This window comes from Gigantopelta aegis, chromosome 10, assembly GCF_016097555.1.
Source record: "Gigantopelta aegis isolate Gae_Host chromosome 10, Gae_host_genome, whole genome shotgun sequence".
Lineage (NCBI taxonomy): Eukaryota > Metazoa > Mollusca > Gastropoda > Neomphalida > Peltospiridae > Gigantopelta > Gigantopelta aegis.
The window spans coordinates 43349254-43371056 of NC_054708.1; positions in this window are offsets into that span (position 1 = coordinate 43349254).

A 21803-nucleotide genomic window follows, 5' to 3' on the forward strand; every position below is an offset into this window, starting at 1 on the left:
GTAACGGTCCCACAGTCTGGAGATGGTGCTTGGGGACAATGGAATGCCCTGGCAACGGCCGTTCTGGATTCGCCTGCGTCTAGTCGGCCGATGGCATTGTTTCTCTGCGGTTCACTGAGACGTGGCATGTCCTGGATTGTCAACTGTCGGCCAGATACAGAGGCCAGGCAAGCGAACACCCTGCACTTTTATACTGTCGGTGTTCATGTTGCACGTGCAGACAACGCACGTGCAGTGGTGACATGGTTTGCACGTGGCTGCGTTTTTGCGAATATTCACATTTTGGAACTTTATTGTACAGTAGCTGCGTTTTATCGAATGTAACCGTGGGAATGTGTTTGGGACATGCAATGACCTTATATTCACAAAGCATGAACCGGTAGGAAACATAAAATCGAAGTTATAACCCATTTGTACCCTTTTGCGTTTCTTTTTTTGAAGAGTATATATTATTTTTCTTGATATTATCTACATCCCAAACCTACAGACTAAACATGTTTCAAATTGCACAAGAATCGGTCAACAACTAGCAGAATTATCAACATGAACATCTTCATAAACTGCACCAAAAATCACTATTTTTGCGTGACACACTTATAATTCATCAAAGATTATTACTAATATTAGTGTTTGCCTTTATAAAGCAATAGAATACAAATATTAATGATATAAATCACATATCTAACTTGAACAAATGTTTCGTTACCATGACAACAGCTAAAAAGGGATATTTTGACAGTATTTTCAGTTAAAATGATCAAATGAAGCCAAAATTCACTAAATAGCTTATTTCTAACATTGATGGATCGGTATTGAGATCCTTGAGAATTGAGAAGATATAATAAAGAAAAAAGGCTTTATTAGATAATACTGGTCATATTACTAACCATCTTCTGTACATAACACTTGCACTTGTATCCTAAAATGCACCTGCTAAATGTGTCCAAACCATATCGGTACAGTTTCCAATCTGCATTATGCCTCCTGCATGCAGTGTTATGTGGCTATATGTGTCCAATTTAATTTCTCAGCTTTCCTTAATGTATGTTACCATCTTTTTATTTCAGAGACTCAGCTTTCTTGAGATATTACTCGTAGAGCATGCCGAAATCTACATGTCCCAACCATAACGAAATATGTCCCAACCATAACGGCTATATATTACTAATAAACATCAATATTTATCATATAATAGTACTCTAATGTTTGTCAAATATTAGTTTGAGTTTTGTCTGTTCAAGATTATTTACATGATTTGGAATAGAACTTTGCAAAAGACGTGTTGTGTGATATTTTAAAACATTATTTGTGGAATTTAAGCAAACAAATAACTGTTATTATCAGAAGGTCACTTCTTTATCTTCACAGTATATCAAGTAAGTTGTGTGTGTATATATACAGCATTTGACATACATTTAGTCTGAATAGTTGTTTCATATCTAATTAGTATGGAATAGAAAAATGTCCCAACCATAACGGACAACTGGCTACTAAGTTTGAGTTAACACAGTCTTATAGCAAGTATTTTTAATAAATATTCTGGATTTCTCTAAAGCTTTATTATTGGCAATATTTGCTTTTAATTTTAACTATCAGGATGTACTTATGGGTTTACAGTGCATATTGGAGCAATTAGGTTGTTTGAATAGTTGTTTTATGTCTAACCAGTGTGAAATAGGAAAATGTCCCACCATAACGGACAGATGATATATCGTATGCATGTTCTTATAATTAAGATCTATATATAACCGTAAGGTGTATCTTCACAAAACTTTCAAGGGAGTTCGTCGTTATTCCCAGTGACATGTTAAACTGTTTTCCTGTTCAAAACTCTATTTAAGGTCTTTTTACAGAAATGTATTAAAACATTGATTCAGAATGTATAGCTTTTTCTTATCAATTACGCCAGTACAATGCATACATGGACTATACATTGATGTACTTCTTTTAGAATGTTTGCATGGGATCAAACCATAGCCTTGAAGCACACAAATTTAATATATTTGTCCACACACTTATCTTTATAGCTGTCCAAAGTTTCACATTCAAATTGAAATAGGAACTCAATGTAGTGGTATAAATGCATGTTGTTTCTCCAATGGTAAGCTTGATGGCATGCAAATAAAAATTTGGGGGGAAGGGGGGGCTAAAATAAAACATGTACCCCATCCAAAAATAGGTGATTTGTGCATGTTTAAAGACATATTTTTGTGTGTGTCAAATGTCACACCTTATTTGCACCAGACCATAGAAAGGGAAAAAAGACTAGCAAAGACGAATGGATATTGTGTAGAAGACGTATTTGACTTGCCTTTGTGGAATGTATCCTTTAAGTATTTAGCTCGCCTGGTCAGCTCAGCGACGCTGGGCCCATCATCTTGTTTCTTAAACATATCTGTGAAAGCTGTACCTCCAAACAAGTCTGAACCTGGAGACAAAAACACCGTTGTATACCACGTAGAACGAATAATGAGGCAGCTGTATGACAAACAACAAACATAATTACCAGAGACGGATCTAAGGTGTGGGAGGGGGGCCCCAGGGCCCCACTACATTTCACGACAGTTAGAATTTTATTATATATTAATTTTCACCCCTTCAAACCTCCCCCAAAGTTCCGTTGGCTTTCCGGCTCATGTCTTTGGGGCCCCCTAGATCGATTTGCTGGATCCGCCACTGCTTACATTGATACGTGTTCAGTTGTCGTCTGCCAGTACCGCCATGATATGCCCAGAGCGGGCCCACTTTATCGTTTATATCAGTTCTGAAATTTTGTAAGAATAAATTATTTTAAAAATGCAGAAATGCAGAAAAAAATGTGGTAAGTACAATTACACACAATTACGTATATTACCTGGACAAATCCAGCTATAATTGGATATAACACCTGAAAGTTAGTATGTTTTTTGTACATATTTCATGAAATATTTTCATCGACAATTGTAGTTGGAAACTCTTTTATTACTACAACTTTCATAACATAAATGATCATATCAAAACAGGTATAAAGCATAATACAAGAACAAAAACGACATTGAAGTAAAGTAATGATAATATTTGGATTATATGTATGTTGAGTACGTCCCACAGCGAATGCCTTTTTTATACTATGGAATTTACTTTAAAAAATATTTACTTCTAAGGCTATTGTGTTCTAAATTGCACAAACAAATAGTATACTTTTGTTATTTCCCAAACACTTTTACCTTTCTTCTTACGTCAAACCAAAGTGAAATTAAAAAAACAAAACAAAAAAAACAAAAAAAAACAACAACAAACAAACAACATTTTTCTAGGAGGATGGGGCAGAATATAGTTCTGTACTGAGTTGTACTGAGGCGGAAATATGGTTCTAACCCTATTTATTAGACGATAGAAAGTTTTATGTATGTAATGATATAGATAATGAATACCATTTTGTACTATTCTGTCCAAAATGAATGAATGGATATTTAACGATATCCCAGCACCACGCCCCCTCCCTCCAAAGAACAAAAAAAAAAAATAAAAAAAAAAAAAAAAATACAACGCACAGATCGGCCAACGAGTGTCAAAGAAAGATAAGTATATGAATATGATTTACATTAATAGAAAAATTTAATAATTGTGTAAAAACTCAAATATAATGAGTTGTAATTAATTCAAATTTGCAGTCACTGGATGAAATTACCTGCCTTGTGGTGTATGATAAAATTCTAAAAATGTATATTCCATAATATTTCAGAAAATACCCCCAATATCTTCCAGATCATTTAACTACAAGTATTATGTATTTTCAGAATGCCCAGAGACCAGTAGATTTACTGCAATGAACAGCTATTGTTATCATTATCTTCTATAATCCTATTTGTTTTGTCATGAAAGACTGGATGACAGCGTGAAATGCACATACCCGGTAAATAATTTACAATTATTATTTGACACCGCTTTGTGTTAGAAAAATTAAATAATTGTGTAAAAACTCAAATATAATGAGTTGTAATTAATTCAAATTTGCAGTCAGTGGATGAAATTACCTGCCTTGTGGGGTATGATAAAATTCGAAAAATGTATATTCCATAATATTTCGGAAAATAACCCCAATATCTTCAAAATCATTTAACTACAAGTATTATGTATTTTTAAAATGCCCAGAGACCAGTAGATTTACTGCAATGTTCTATAATAGTTTTTGTTTTGATATAAAAGACTGGAATGACAGCGTGGAGTGCACATACCCGGTAAATAATTTACAATTATTATTTGACACCGTTTTGTATTAGCACGGTTGCAACGTACTACTAGGATTAACAGTTTGTTTTTTCGATATTTGCAAGGCTTCCAGTATTATTGTTCTTATCTTTAGGTGTCACAAAGCCACTTGTTGTTGCTGTAGAGCAATTTTTAAAAACCAAAAGAGGGGCGGGACGTAGCTTAGTGCTACAGCGATCACCTGATACGCAATCGATCTAGGATCGATCCTCGTTCGTGGGCCCATTGGGCTATTTCTCGTTCCAGCTAGTACTCCACAACTGGTATAACAAAGGCCGTGGTATGTACTAGCCTGTCTGTGGGATGGTGCATATAGCAGATCCCTTGCAGCTAATCGAAAAGAGTAACCCAGGAAGTGGCGACAGCGGATGTCCTCTCTCAATATATGTGTGGTCCTGGACCATATGTCCGTAAATGAAATGTGTTGAGCGCGTCGTTAAGTATAACATTTCCTTCCTTCCTTGTTTAAAGATTTCGTAGGCATCCATCTTGCTGAACGTACCACTTGTGTAACACTTCTAAACAGAACATGTTTTCATAAACCTTTTAAGAAAATACAATCTAACGTTACCCGTGTCTCCTTCATAACTCGCTTGCGTTTCGTCTGACTCCTCACTGGGCGTCACACCGTGTATGGCTTCTAGTTTCTTGATCACAGTTTCGTACTTGCTGAGCTTAGCATTGCGGCTGGAACTAAACCCAGTGCCCCCAAAGAATGGGCCTCCACTATCCGGCGATTCGCTGTCTGTAACACAAAAGTAGCTTCAGAAAAAAACAAAGAAGAAAACAAAAGCAGGTTGTCAGTCGGTAGAGCACATGCTTGGGGTACTTGGACCGAAACACCGAGCACCCTTGGTTGACCTATTCTCTGAATGGGGTCTTCCATTCCAACCAGTGCTCCACGACTGGTCTTTCAAAGGTCGTTATATTTGCAGTACTGTCTGTGGTAAATAGAGCCTTTTAACGAATTAAACTATATAATGATTCTATAGAATATTAGAGTTCCTGGTAGTCGTATGTGATCCTAAATTAATAATACCCTCCAGAATTTAATACATACGAAAACATATGTATTCATAAGTAACATAAAGTATCTTGTCCTCAGACATGAGCTATCATGCAGATATTTTAACATGTAAATTAATGAATGAATGAATAAATGAATAAATGAACGAATGGATGTTTAATGCCAACCTTTTGAAATGAAGACATGTCCAACAAAGCACCTTTTTGTCTAATTGCCACTCGTCATCTTGACCTTTTACCAAGTTTGAAGCGAGGGAAATATTATGTATCCCTTTAAATAATTAGCAATCATAAAACTATTAACACTAGTAGTACCAAGTTTGAAATAAGCACTTTAGACCATTTCATATTATAACATTTTAATAACTGAATGGTAACAGATCATAACCCTTAATCATTTACCTAGTTTGAAGCAAACAGACTGAAATGAGAGCAATGAGCAAGATATCGAATTAAACATAAAACACTGAATGGCGCCAAACGTCTGCTCCTAACGTCTTTTACAAGCGCAATTGATATACACAATTTTTACACTTTTATAATGTTTAAACTTTTTAAAATGGCCATGGATTCTCAGTAACTGACTCTACTTTTAGCCATAGAACGGATAAAGCATAATATGACTAGAACTCCTTTACTATGTTTTAGTGCTATTTCAGGGACGTTTCGGTCCAGCATTTCGGCGGACCCATAACTACTCACCACCATCAGTCATGTCGTGAAATCCTTTCAGCTCTTCCAGCAGTGAATCCAAGTCATCCCCTGCAAGACTCTCAATCTGAGCATCCAGTTGGCCGAAATCAACACCCACCATGCTGTGGTCAATTGCAGCAAGTTGTATACTGGAAATATTCAATACCATGTCATCCAGATAATCACCGAAATCGAATATAGATTCACTGTTTTCAGATTTGAAGTCGAAGTCGTTGCTGTCCGCTGTAGTTAGTGGACACACTGTGACGACTAACATCAGACCCAACATCCATTCCATAGTCCACAGATTATGCAATATCCCACACAATAAAATTGGATTAACACAGTATTATGAAATCAGTTGGTCCAGGGTCCAACTTTCTTCCAATGGTAAGCTCGTGTCTAGCAAGCGTTTATATTGAATGCATTTTCGTGACTCCTATCAGATAAAATGGAAAGTGTTATTAGATTCCAGCAACGTACTTTTAAATATTAATTTTGCAATGGCTTTAAGCTGCAAAGCTTATCAGTACAACATAGGTAAACTATACACTCGGAAATTAATTAAGCACTACTTACATGTAAGGCACACCTGTCTATACTTTGCTAGTAAGTGTGGACATTTCGATCATACAAATTAATGTTATATATACTCTTCAAAAGAAGAAACGCAAAACCACATTGTCGTAACATTTGGAGAATTGATTTAATTATTGAATGGTGAGTCCGATAATTACCAAATGTTGCAGGATTGTTCACAATTCACTCTAGTCCATTGTGAGTAAGTGATAGGACACACCACCAAGGTCAAGGTCATCTGGAGTCAATACCGGGTGTGGCCTCCGCGTGTGTTGACAACTGCCTGGCACCGCCTGCCCATTGAAGCAACCAGAGTACGGATGACGTCCCGGGGGATGGTGGCCCACTCGGCCTGCAAGGCTGCTGCCAGCTCGGGCAGGGTCTGGGGCTGTGGTTGTCGCTGTCGGAGGCGTCGGTCCAACTCGTCCCATAGATGCTCAATTGGGTTCAAATCCGGTGATATCGATGGCCAAGGAAGGACATTAATGTTGTTGTTCTGTAGGAAAGCCGTTGTGAGACGTGCTGTGTGAGGCCTGGCGTTGTCATGTTGGAACACTGCGTTGGCGTTGGCCATAACTGGAACGATGTGTGGCCGGAGGATCTGGTCAATGTAGCCCTGTGCATTCAGGTTGCCCTGCACGTGGACCAGGTCAGTTCTGCCAGTGTGTGAGATGGCTGCCCACACCATGACACTACCCCCGCCGAATCTGTCCACTTCCTGAACGCAGTTTGCCGCATAACGTTCACCACGACGCCTATACACGCGACATCTTCCATCATGACGTCGGAGCAGAAATCGGGACTCGTCACTGAACCACACCTGTCTCCATCGCAGTTGAGGCCATTGCCGATGAATCTGGCACCACTGCAGTCGGAGTCGACGGTGTTGTGGTGTTAAGATGACACCTCGAACTGGACGTCTGGCACGAATTCCTACCTCACGTAGGCGGTTCCGTACGGTCTGGTCGGATATCCTGCGCAAACCTGGTATTGCTGCGGCTGTGGAGGTGACAGTAGTCAATCGTTCCCGAAGGTGGCGTACCCGGATGTAGCGGTCCTGCCCGGGGGTAGTGACCCGTGGTCGACCGGATCTAGGGAGGTCACGTGTTGATCCATGTTGCTGGTAACGGTCCCACAGTCTGGAGATGGTGCTTGGGGACACATGGAATGCCCTGGCAACGGCCGTTCTGGATTCGCCTGCGTCTAGTCGGCCGATGGCATTGTTTCTCTGCGGTTCACAGAGACGTGGCATGTCCTGGATTGTCAACTGTCGGCCAGATACAGAGGCCAGGCAAGCGAACACCCTGCACTTTTATACTGTCGGTGTTCATGTTGCACGTGCAGACAACGCACGTGCAGTGGTGACATGGTTTGCACGTGGCTGCGTTTTTACGAATATTCACATTTTGGAACTTTATTGTACAGTAGCTGCGTTTTATCGAATGTAACCGTGGGAATGTGTTTGGGACATGCAATGACCTTATATTCACAAAGCATGAACCGGTAGGAAACATAAAATCGGAGTTATAACCCATTTGTGCCCTTTTGCGTTTCTTTTTTTGAAGAGTATATATGCAGAAGATATTGAACACTATTGACAGTAAGTAACACTGTCGTTACATCAATATTTGATGTATTCTAGAGACAACGACAGAAACCATAAGAATGAACAAGTATTTCTAGATACCTTTTTGGCTGCAATACAATTCAGGTTGTGCTTATTTAATTTCCAGATGTATAATTTTATATTTATTACCCCAGCAGGCACTCATAACAGGGAAAATGAAAATCATAATTTCTCACTGAGTTTCTGGTTTCAGTGTTACACTTGTAATAAAATGGTAGTTCAATGCAATTCATTATATATATATATATATATATATATATATATATATATATATATATATATATATATATATATATATATATGTATGTATGTATGTATGTATGTATGTATGTATGTATATGTATGTATATGTATATATAATTTTTTTTTTTTTTTTTTTTTTTTTTTTTTTTTTTTTTTACAGAATATATAGAACGTTTGGTTTTAAAAAATATCTGTGCACTGTGAATAAAATACAAAGTTAAAGCAATACACAGAACAGTAAAGTAGATTACGTCGTTTCTATATACATGGGCGTGTAGCCAATGTAGGCTATATCGAAAATAAAGGCTTTTAAAACCCCGAATAGCTGGGGTACTAAATATAATAATAAATCGGTACCAGCTATTAGTAAATGTATGTCCCTTGTGAAATAATTTCTACTTGGCACGAGCGTTAGCTATATATATATATTTATCATGTTTTGCATCATGATAAAGATACACAATTTATATATTTATTTAGGGCCTATGAGTAATATAAGTTGCTCGGGGTACAAGAGCATAGAGAGGGTATAAAAAATCCATAAACCCCTCGTGCTGCTTCTACAACGAATTTATCTTGTCGACATGTTTAATTACAAGATTTTCTTCAAACACATCCACCAGCATTAATAATGTTCACAAAGAAAATCAATAGCAACGTTATGTACCCAGTTTAGTGTTATTGTAAGGAGATGTAAAGTGATGTCATTGGAATATTGACGTCATTCAAATTCAAAATTAGTTGTATTATTACAATGCTTCGCCACATTAAAATGCTCGCTTTTCTTCTATTTCATTTTCCGAGTGGTTGGCAAATTGTTTGACTAGCCATGTTTTGTTTACGTTGGTAACAAACAAAATTTTTTTATGGCACATTAATACAATAATAATAGTCCGATGTTACAAGTGGGGTATCGGAGATTTGACTCCCCTCACGCGGGGTGTAAGGGTTTTTGTCTAAGGCTAAATAACCAATAAAATTCGAGTATTTTACAGGAAGGCGAGATAAAGAGATTATTACCCTCGCGTGTCAATATCATATATTAGAGATAAAAATAATGTATTATGCTCGCCAGAGGTTCGCATAATACAATTTGTATCCCTACTATACCTGTATGATGTTGTCGATACCGATAAACACTGGTAATAACCTCTCTCTCTCTCTCTCTCTCTCTCTCTCTCTCTCTCTCTCTCTCTCTCTCTCTCTCTCTCTCTCTCTCTCTCTCTCTCTCTCTCTCTCTCTATATATATATATATATATATTATATATATGTTTATCTAGACTAAGAATGTTTTGTAGTCGTTGTCACAGGTATCCCCAATGAAACTCCTAATACATATAAAATAGTTACATATATAACGCAAGTATAATATATCCGATGTCATTGTTTGGGGTGTTTGGGGATAACTGTGGTCGTTGTGTTATATTGTAGAAGACTTAGTAGTGGCCACACGATTAATATCTTGATCTACAGCTGAGTTTATATTCTAATCCCTTCTTTTTGAACACACGGCTGTATATCAGTCTGGGACTGCACGTTGTCTTAATTGATTGTTCTTCTCTTGATCTTGATGTCTATCCTATGGAACCTCTACGAACTACTTAATACCACTTCATGTTCATAGCATAACAGTATCTTGCCAGTATCAATCGGCCGATATGTATATACTACTCAAAAGAATTTAAGTGTCAAAAATTTATAACCAAATAAGTTTTAGAGTGTATTAGATTGATGATGTAAACTACACCAAAAATTTAATTTATTGTTCCATATTTACAAAAAAAACAACAAATAAACGTCACTGTATACAAGAAAGTCACATGACATGCTGTCAAAGTTGAAGGTTGTCAAACATGGATTTTACACATTAGAACATTCGTTTAATAGTGTGTGAATCCACCCCTGGCGCGAATACACTCGACACATCGTTGCCTCATGCTGTTGATCAGACGTCTGAAGAACTCTTGGGGAATGGCCTGCCACTCTGCCATAAGAAGTTGACCCAGATCATGAAGGTGGGCCGGAGGGGCATGGCTATCCCGAACTCTCCTGCCTAATTCGTCCCAGGCGTGCTCTATTGGGGCCAAGTCAGGCGAATATGCTGGCCAATCCATCCTGGCGATACCTTGTTGTCTGAGAAAGTCCGTTACCACCCTGGCGCGGTGGGGTCTGGCATTGTCATCCTGCAGAACTGCCCCGCCGCCAATCTGCTGAAGGCCTGGGAGAACCAACGGCTGGATAATCTCATTCAGATAGCGGATTCCATTCAGATTGCCATCCACCACATAAAGGGGGGTCCTGTGGTGGATAGAGATGCCGCCCCACACCATGACGCTGCCACCACCGAACCGGTGACGTTGTCTAACGTTAACGTCAGCGAAGCGCTCCCCAGGACGTCTGTAGACACGAACCCGAACGTCGTTGAACTGGAGACTAAACCTGGAGTCATCAGTGAACATCACTCGACCCCACTGAACACGTTGCCATCGCAGATGAAGCGTGCACCAGTGACGTCTGGCCGTTCTGTAACGTGGTAGGAGTGGTGGTCGAACAGCCTGGCGACGGCAGCGTAGATTATTGGCTCTCAGACGATTGCGTATGGTTTGATCAGACACTCGAGTTCCAGTCGCAGTCCGCAGATTGTCACGTAATCGGCGTGCAGTGTTTGTGCGTTGACGTAGAGCCATATTGGTGATGTAGCGGTCCTCTCTATTTGTAGTGCTTCGGGGTCTTCTCGAACGTGGACGATTTCGAACAGAATTCGTTGCTTGGTACCGTTGCCACAGTCGACCAACGACACTTTGACTGACACCAAGTCTCAGAGCAACATTTCTTTGCGTATTGCCATCCTGAAGCCAAGCAATAGCCCTTCCTCGATCTTCGATAGTCAGTTGACGTCGTACCATTGTCGAATTTGGAGTGTGCACCGTACACGAACGCAAGCTCCAATTATACGGAAATTCAGCATTGGGAACATGGAATACACATGCAAAGCGTGCAAATGAAGCGCTTTGTGAAAAAGCAAGTTATGGGCACTTAGCAGACCTTTCGCTTTCGCCCTTATTTACGTGCAAATGTAAGCATGTTTTAGCCATTAGAACTAGTCGACAGTGTCAATGACAGTGGATTTTAATTCATTTATGGGTTGCTTAGACCCACTTTCGTCAAAATGGAACAATACCATGCGTGACATTATGGTCTAGCTAATATAATTGACATTCAGAAAATAATGTCGAAAATATCGTCTGACCCTTAAATTCTTTTGAATAGTATATGTTTACTATTTCAGCGATATCAGTGTTTCCTTATTGTGAAATCAGGTAAAAGAAATTCACTTACGTAAAGATATAAGATAAAAGTCGGAAACATGATACGCTGTCTCGTATCCAGGAATTTACCAACACTGTTGCTGGAATATCTAAGAGTAAGATGGAGTAAAGAGATAGTGTAGATTTATTGTTACAGGACACGTTAACTGTATGCCTTTGTATGTGGCTATATCTGGCTCTGTTGTTAGAATGATTGCTTGGCTGTTTGCGTCGGAGGACCGAACCCCATTGTCGAAGCCGTTGACACTTCCCCTGTTCAAACCAGTGTCCCATTATTGATATATCAAATATATTTAGTGTGTTTCTTCTAAAGATTGTCAGATTTATTGTCTGTGTGTGTGTGTGTGTGTGTGTGTCACACTCCCGGTGTCATTGTCATGGTTTCGATTGTTAAAAGTGTAGGTGTATTCACCGATACACCTACACTTTTCCGCCAAAAGTGTAGGTGTATTACAATACACCTATACTTTTGGAGGAAAAGTGTAGGTGTAAGTGTATCGAGAAGCGCTCGACTGCGCGACCGTTACTGATACTGTTCGTCACGTTCACACTTGCGATGTTCGGTTGCATTGTCTTTTAAATTCTTCAACACTTGACTAAAGTCTTTGTGTATCGATATTGGTGGGGGGGGGGGGGGGGGGGGGGGGTAGACGAGGTTTTTTTCCATTATGGTACACGTCAAATTGCCATAACCTGTGTTAAACAACACCACATGTTCTTAGACGTGTCAGGAATCAGCAGCGTAACTGTCTCCAAAAACATTTCTCCTCCTGCAGTTAGAATTTTAAATCTTCTTGATTGTCCAAATTAAAATGCACAGAAAATGAAGTCCATTTGACTAAAAAAAAAAATTCCATTCTGGCCTTCGAAGTCCTTTTTCTCGCTGGCTTATTTTCACACCCACGACCGTCTTTCACAATTTACCGTTACAAAATAAGACAAAAAATGGTTTTGCTTGCTGACACTTGCATATAACAAAAGTTGAAACTAAGTTTTCGTAATATTTCAACCAATAGAACAAGCTAACTACAAAAATTAGTTTGCTCGGTGACATCATCTGCATATACCAAAGTTCAAATTACATTTTCGTAATATTTCAACCAATAGAAAGAGCCATCTAATTACACATGCGCACTTATTCACAATAGTTCCCTTGAGATATTTACAGAATGATACGTCAGTTGAAAATCATGCAATGTGCGGAGCTGTAGTTAGTGTGATAGGGGTGTCAACTACCCCCTATCCAGTAAATTCCCCAAACAGCCCAAACACACACTGATAAAACTATCTCAAACTGCATTTGCACGTGCGAAACAAACAGCTGAAATAGACAGTTTCACTGCTCAAGAACAAAATGTGAGGTTCACGACGTCTGGTCCACGTTATTTTCGTTTCATTATTTACTACTTTCTAGTTATTGATTTTATTTGCCATAGAACTAATATATTAATTAACTCGACCTTAAGTGGGGTATAAGTCACTTATACCCACACTTACTCGGTGTATCGGTGAATATAAGAACAGTTTTGGTGCACACATGCATAGATACATACATACATACATACATACATACATGTCTGCCCAATCTTTCATGTACGAAAGCGGGATCGACCGCGTAGTTTGTAGGCCCCATGCATATAGATGAGTCAAAGAACATCTTTTTCATGAATGCTTCAATACATATAATATGTAGATATTACATTAGTGCATACATACATACATACATAGATACATACATACATAGTCAAACCTGTCCTAGCGGCCACCTGTATTCATCGGTCACCTGCCTTAAGCGGCCACGTTTTTCCTCCGAAACTATATATAATGTAAATGCACCTGTAATAAGCGGTCACATGTCTAACGCGGCCAACTGCCACCTAAATCGGATCCCAAATCGCTAAAATACCTGTATTAAACGGCCACATTAAATGTTTACTATTATACAAAAGGAATATTATAACAACAGCGATAAGGTGCAGCAAATAACCGATCTTCACACCTTCAAGAATACTAGTACCGATTCAGTTCCGACATCTCTACTGTGTATCAATTAAGAAAGTTTGACTCTACAGTGCATCTGGGTAGGCTGCGCTTGACATTTGTGGAATCATTTACTATGACAATACACTGCAGGAATTAAGAATTAAATAATTAAATAATTAAAAAGAAAACAACCATGTTGAGAACGATTAATTTAATACATTCCATTTGCATTTTTTCTGAAGGAGACATGTCATAAGTTGATTTATAGTCAACCGTGGAGCACAAATCCGTTGATTAGCAGTACAGACGGCAAAAGAAGAAACAACAACAAATGTTTTAAAGACTATATATGTGGCAGCCTCTAATCAGCGGTATACATGCATACATGCATGCATACATACATACATACACACATACATACATACATAACATACATTATATGTTTGGGGTATGGCACTATGGAAATGAATGCAAGCACAGTCAACAAGTGGTATGGGGGCCTCCCCCAGAAAGAAAATGGGTTAATTTTTTAGTTAGATTTAAGAAAATCATACATTAAAGGAGGGGACAATTAAGTGTTTGGCCTGGTATGCATATTCAACAATATATAATGCACATTATTGCTTAATATCAACAATATATAATGCACATTATTGCTTAATATCAACAAGTATAATCTTATAGTTAATTAATAAAACGGTTAAATGTGACGGCTATTATATATACCGGGCGCAGCCATTTTGTACCATCCTAGTGAATACGCCCTCTGGAGAGCTGGTGGTTACGTAATACCTAACGTGTCACGTCAGGAATTAGTCTTCGAACTGAAGAAACAAAACATACGTGATTTTTGCGGATGCATCGCAATGTTCTGTAATAATAGCCATCCCAGTAAGCCAGTAACAATTATATATTATTTTTTAATAAAAAATAAACAACCATTGTCAAAGTGTTGAAATAAATGTATTATATTTTGTACATAAATTAACCCATGTACTGAAATAATAATCGGAATGTTTTTCTTAGTTAATTAGTCTTTTCTTTCCCTGGCCTGTACCTGTGGTTCCTGATTGGCAGGTGTATATTTGGACGGTCCCCAGACACACTAAAAAGACGTGCCTCTTTTAAGATCACAGGGTATTGTTATAACCGCACGGATACCCCTCTATTCGTAATGGACATTACCAGCCGCCCTGCGTTATTACTGTAATTCTGTAAAACCCTTGCTTAAGTAGACTTTCCCATCTAAAATCACAAAACTGACCAATTACGTCGTCCCAAACAAAAGAAAAGTATCACTTGGGTATCGTGAGTGGTCGTTTTTGCTCGAACGTACTCTACCTATTGGTAATATGCATTTTTCCTTTGGTTTTTAAAAAAAAGAAAAATACTATAACTTCATTTTGTTCTATTGATGCAAATTGAAATACATTTAGTTAAATAGTTTATTATATAATCAAGTCATTTATGTTGTTTTACAAGTCAGGTTGATGAAAGCGAAGCGCCTTGTCATAAATTAGAGCGTTTGTTTACATTGTGTATAGAGGAGATTTGTTCTTACACATGCATTGAATTAGAATACGACTTTTCTGGTGCATCTTTCCATCCAGGCTAGTGATACTTCGCACGCATAATAATATAGTATCGATTATGTCGATATGTGCGCCTTGAATATCTACCTACATAATACACTTATCGATAAGTTTGCTTACTATTTCAGCGATATCAACGTTTCCTTTTTGTTAAATCAGGTAAAAGAAATTCGCTTATGTATGATGAATGATAAAGTCGGAAGAACGACACGCCATTTCGTATCTACAATCGGTAATTGTGATTTATTACCCAGCTGGTTAACATAATATTACCCAGGGGGCAAACTATATATATATACTCTTCAAAAAAAGTAGGGGAAACCTGAAATATTAAAACATACGTTTTACCACAGACATCCTAGTAAAGAACGTTCAGGTCTGTTTATCAGCATACCGAAACACATTCCATAGTTTTTACATGCATTACGCAGTTGACCCGTACATGTGCGTGGGGTGTCATTCTCGATTTTTACAATTTCCAGGAAGGTCCATTAATCACTGTGGAACATTATTTCTGTCAATCTTTTTCATTCTGTTGATCATACAGTTGTTATTGTTTTGTTTTTAGTCATTTTTATTGTTTGAATTTGCGATTTACTGATGAAAACACGTCAACTTTTAAATTTCACTTCTGACCCTAATCGTCTTTCATGATCTTTGGTGGTCATAAAACCTACTGTAATACTGAACTACCGGTTGTAATGTTTGCCCAATTAATTCGCTATTATCATATAACCATTCCCCACAGCTAATATACCTTACAATTTTGGCAATTGTACATTCTTATTAGAGTTCCCCTATTTTATTGAAGAGTATATATATATCTAGTATCACAACCTAGGTGGGCTTCCTTGCCAACAAGCTACTGGACACGTGTAGGTCACTGTTAAAAATGACGCCCCTCTGCGAAATTCGCTCAGTGTTTTTCATTTGCTCATTAATTTGTCTTAGATTTGGTTCACTTTATATTTGAAATGTATGTTTTTCCAAGGATCCGATGGTGATATGTGTCAGAAATGACCCCTCGGACCTACCCTCCAATTAATTTCCTGGGTGTCAACATGAAAACTTATTTATATATGTAATTGTTGGTCGATTTAAATCACTTGAATGATGGCCTATTCAGTTAAATAATTTTCAAAATCCAAGATGGCCGCCATAGTGCTCAATATTTAATTAGCTTAAAAAAACAATGTCACTACAAAAATTTAAATGACCACCTGCAATAACAGTATGATGCACATATATTAGAATATTACCTAAATCTCAATGACAAAATTGATATTATGATTCATAATGCAGAGTCGAAAGGACATTTTTGGCAGTTGTGAATCACTCAGAGCTTGTTCATAATACAGGATACATTAGAATAATGTGATTATATGGAACAGTAAAAATATGAAATTTGGAAAGCCCAAAATAATGAATGGGTTTAATCGCTCCATTTGTGTCACAATGAACCGATGAATTGCAGTGCAGCTCTATAATGAATTAAGTTAAAATTCGTATCACAAAATATTATTAAGTTTTAAACCTGTACCATGGACACCTGTATATCGATGGTCGGGGAGGGGGAGGGGGCCAGGCGCAGATCCAGGACTTTTTAAGAGGGGACCCAAACCCCGTTGTTTTAGAAAATATAATATTAAGGTTCTTGACAGGTAGACGGATTAAGTATGCATTTAAAAAATAATTATGTTATATATATTATTATATATTATTCGACAAAATATAGGGAGGCCGGGTCCCTTGAGTCTGCACATGAATTCTTGCCGGGGGGGGGGGGGGGGGGAGGGCACCCACACTATCAATGAGTGGTGTTATGGGGCAACAGACAGACATAAAATACGATGGGTGTCGGGAAGGGTTGGTCACAGTTCAGGAACATTTTCATTACCAATATAGTTCAGACAAGTAAGTATCTAAATACAAAACTTTACAAACCACTAAAATCATTAATTTTACTAAGTCGCGTTTGTTTATTCCTTAAAATTACCGATATCGGGTCCACATGAGTCGTAAAAAATTTCCTAAAATGGAGGAAGGTGAATTAAAACTTCGGTGCGTGTCACATGACCTCACACGTGCCTGATCAACAAGGCCAAATCATTTAAACAAATTTATGATTTTTAAGCACCCTGTTGTTAGAATTTGTTTTCGGTGCCTCTACTGTAGTGAATAGTATTCATAATCCATTCATAACATTGTAAATAATTTTGAGTGTATAAATTGTGTTAATTAAGAATCAATTCATTTTAAACCAATTATATTTTCCAAACTATTCACTGGTATGAACGTAATGCCTATCAGTATTGGTCTCACTATACAGATCACTTCCGGGTGAGAGTTCATTCATCACGGATCACTACAGTTCCTAATTGTGACACATATTCACTTCTAGGAAATGGGGAAGAATTAAAACAATATGTATGTGTAATGGTAAGCCTTCTGGCTATATTTTGCCCATGTTATTTTGTAATATTGTGCATTGACCTTTTGGGACATGAGTGTATAACGTAAGAGATAGCCGGAGTGAATCGGTTAATGAACCACCTGTTCGGACCGGTATTTAAAGGGACATTCCTGAGTTTGCTGCATTGTAATATGTTTCCGACTACGATTAAACTTACATATTAAATATATTTTATTGTTTAGAATATCAGTGTCTGTATAGTCAATGTTTCTGGTCGTCTTAATATTTGTAAGAAGCCCAAACTGGATTTTGTCTTCAAATAATTTCATACGTACAACACACACAAAAAAATGTTTTAGGAAATAAAATGAAATTTAACATAGTACAAATATTAGAACGATCAGAAACACATTTAATATACAGCCACTAATATTTTATGCAGAAAAATATATTTTATATGTAATTACAATCGTTAAAAATTGCAGCAAACTAAAATGTATATATGACTATTTCACACTACTCCCCTCTCCCGCCTTCGGCCATAACTCTTTACCGTGGGGGAGGGGTCGTCTGATGACCAAAATTAATATTCATGAGACCAGTTCAATTCAGATTATTGCATCTATTTAACCATCGGAACTACTCCCGAGAATCCAAAATTCGAAGTACACCGAACAATCCTGTGTTCCAGTGATTTAATATTATGCATTTATTTGCTTTTAGTGAAGAACAAATATAGCATTGTCAGAGAGCTGTGAAAGAATTAACCATATAGATAATAAATGTTGTGTACTTGTGTAGGAGCCCCCTTTTATGCGTTGCATAGACAAATCCTACATTCACGCCTGCCAGTTGTAACAATAAAAAAGAAAGAAGAAAACTTACTACCGCTTCCCATATCCATCCCCTTCTACAGCCTCATTGTAACTCCTTCTCGATGTTACGCTGGATTCATCACTAGGAATTAATGTTGTGTATTCAGGGAGTATTGATAACGATTGACAGCAAGTCGTTACATCAGTATTTAATGTGTACAAGGGGGAAATGACCAAAACCGTATGGTAATTAACTAAGGCTGGAATGATATGTAATTACCCAGTAGCTACATAATATTTAAAAAATCAATCTCAGGTAAAAACTCCATCGGCACCACAACTATTTCTAGGCGCCTTTTTGACTGAAACATACCGGCCTCTGTGTTGCCGTGGTTAAGCCATGGAACATACGACTAGTAGGTACTGGGTTCACATCCTGGTACCGGCTCCCACCCAGAGTGAGATTTAACGACTCAATGGGTAGGTGTAAGACCACTACACCCCTTTTTCTCCCTTCACTAGCCAGTAACAACTATCCCACTGTTCTGGTCAGACAACCCATATAGCTCAGGTGTGTCCAGGGCAGCCTGTAGAACCTTATTTGGACATAAGTACGAAAATAAGTTGAAATGAAATACTATGACTGCAGCACAATGCATAATTCCCGTCATCTTCTGTCAAATCCCGGGCGCGTGTGCAGGGGCGGGATGTAGACCGGGGGGTGGGGGAGAGAAGTTTTACTAAGTTGTCAGGTCACGCTCTCCGGAAAATACATTAAAAAGAACATTTACTAAGAGGACGGGCGAAGGGTCTACAATGCCGGAAATATGGGAAAAGACCACACCAAGATGTCCTAGTCTTGGTCTCCAATGATCATTGAACATATACAGATAGATTATTGCATGAGCGGGAGTGCTATATGGAATTTATAAAACGAGTTTGGGTATTATTTTATATACGAATGTTATAGTTATTTATTATCCACAAACTATGATTCTGAACAAACGTTAAATATGACTGTAGTCGCTTCACAATTGGTGTTAATAACATTAAGCCATGGCATTAAACATTAAACCGCGACTGCGGCAAGCTTGCTATAGCGACTCGTGACGTCAGTAGTGTGCAATAACAGTTTTCAAGGTATTCTGGGGTCGGGGTGATGGGATGCCGGGAGTTAGGGCATTCTTTGGGGCTATATGCGTAGGCGGTTCGGCCTTAGGTTTAATGTAGGGCCGGCCTCCCCTCCCTCCCGACCCTCACCTCGTCACATCAATGTTTAAAATATGACTGGCAGCCCCTTTCCTCTTAACCTCCCATGGGCTTAATGAATATTGTTTAAGAATTATTATTAATTTTAGACCAGCCCATCTAAATTTGCGCGGAAAATATATTATATTAATAATTTATATAGATTAGGAATGTTGATATTTTCCTTTAAGGGCGCAGCCAAAACTTTTTAACCCCAATTTTCCCCTGTTTATACTTTTGGCGTTAATATTCAAAATTTCCCCTATTTGTTAGGTTATCCGTGTCCCGAGTCAGACCCCCGATCCTATCGGAGGCCGGACTCGGTATAGGCGTGTTCGAAACCCTAGTGGTATATGGACACGTTAAACAAGTTACTAAGTTAAGTCGAGGTATTCTTATAACCAAGACAATAAAGATAGCGTGGGGGAAAATACGACATTTATGTAACCGTTTATTGTAGACAATATGGGTCATAAATAAATTTAATATAAATTATAAAATTGTAATGAACCACTCTATACTGGGTTATGGTATGCATAGCTAAAAAAAATGCATTTAAAACATAAAAGAAGATTTGTTTAAAATTGAAATAATTAAACTTTGTGCATTATAGATAGTGAATTATGAGGTATCCGTTTCGATTTAGCATAAAACATAGTTTTAGGGTCTATTTAAACATATGTCAGTGAATTCAAATATATTTTTTATTATTATTCATCTCATCATGGCAACCATCTTGAAATTCAAAATGGACGTCAATCCATTATATTTGTTTGTCTATTTTTACTCCCATTTAACACAGAAACATAATTTTGGTGTCAGTTTACGTCTATGAGCTCAGAAGATTATTTTGTAAAAAAGACAATTGTTTTCTGGTCTTAGCAACTTGCACTTGAACATATTTTATTTTTCAAATATCTCAACTCCCAGTTAACGTGGAAGTACAATGTGTTTGTCCTTGCACATTTCTGTAGTCCATGCATTGGATGGTTTCATTTATATAGTCATTCAATCATGAAAACCATTGTGAAATTCAAAATGGCTGCCATTTTAATACATTTGTCTTATACATTACTGTGGTTAACGGAGAAGCACAATACAATTTTGTTGTCTATGCATATTTCAGTGGTCAATGAATCTAATTCTTTAGATTTATAGTCATCAAATCATGACAAACATCTTAAACTTCAAAAAGATATATGAAAAAAATACACTAAAATGGTCTGTCCAAGATGGTTGCTACGATTGGATGACTATAAAAATGTCATCAATAAATTAATGTCTACATAAATGTGCATATAACAAAACTATTATGTTAATCGAGAGTTGAGATATAGGGAAAAATAGATTAAAATAGTGGCCATTTTGAATTTCAAGATGGATGCCTAGGTCAGACAATAATTTTCTGTTTTACATTCACTGAGCTCATAAATGTAAACAGATAAATCGTTGGTGTGGGTCAACTGTGAGTAAATAAATTTTGAATTTCAAGATGGATGTCATGCTCAATGAGTTAAATATAATGTTATCAGCGAGTAATGTACCTAAAAGATGTAAAAACACAAGAATTGTTTCTTTGTTGACTGGGGGTCCAAATATATGTAAAATATCCTTAAATTATGTCCATTTTGAATTTCAAGATATTTGCCATGATAAAATGACTGACAAAAATGCTACCAATTTTAAAACCATAGTGACGTCATATATTACGATGGTTTCACGATTTCGTAGGCTAATATTGCTTCGAAAATATGGACCGCTCAAATAGTCAAAGTTTAAACTGTTATCCACGATTACACAGACTTAGATCATAATACACCATCGATCATTTCAGATCCTATTTTCACGTACACAATCATCATCTTGCTCAGCTTTCTTTCGTCTTTCTTTTTACTTATTGTCGTGTTTTATCTAGTCACGGTTCAAGCACACATCTCAGCTATCTGGGCTCTGTGTCCAGGACAGTGGCCTTGTTGTTAGTTGGTTAGTAGTTAGTGGGAGCG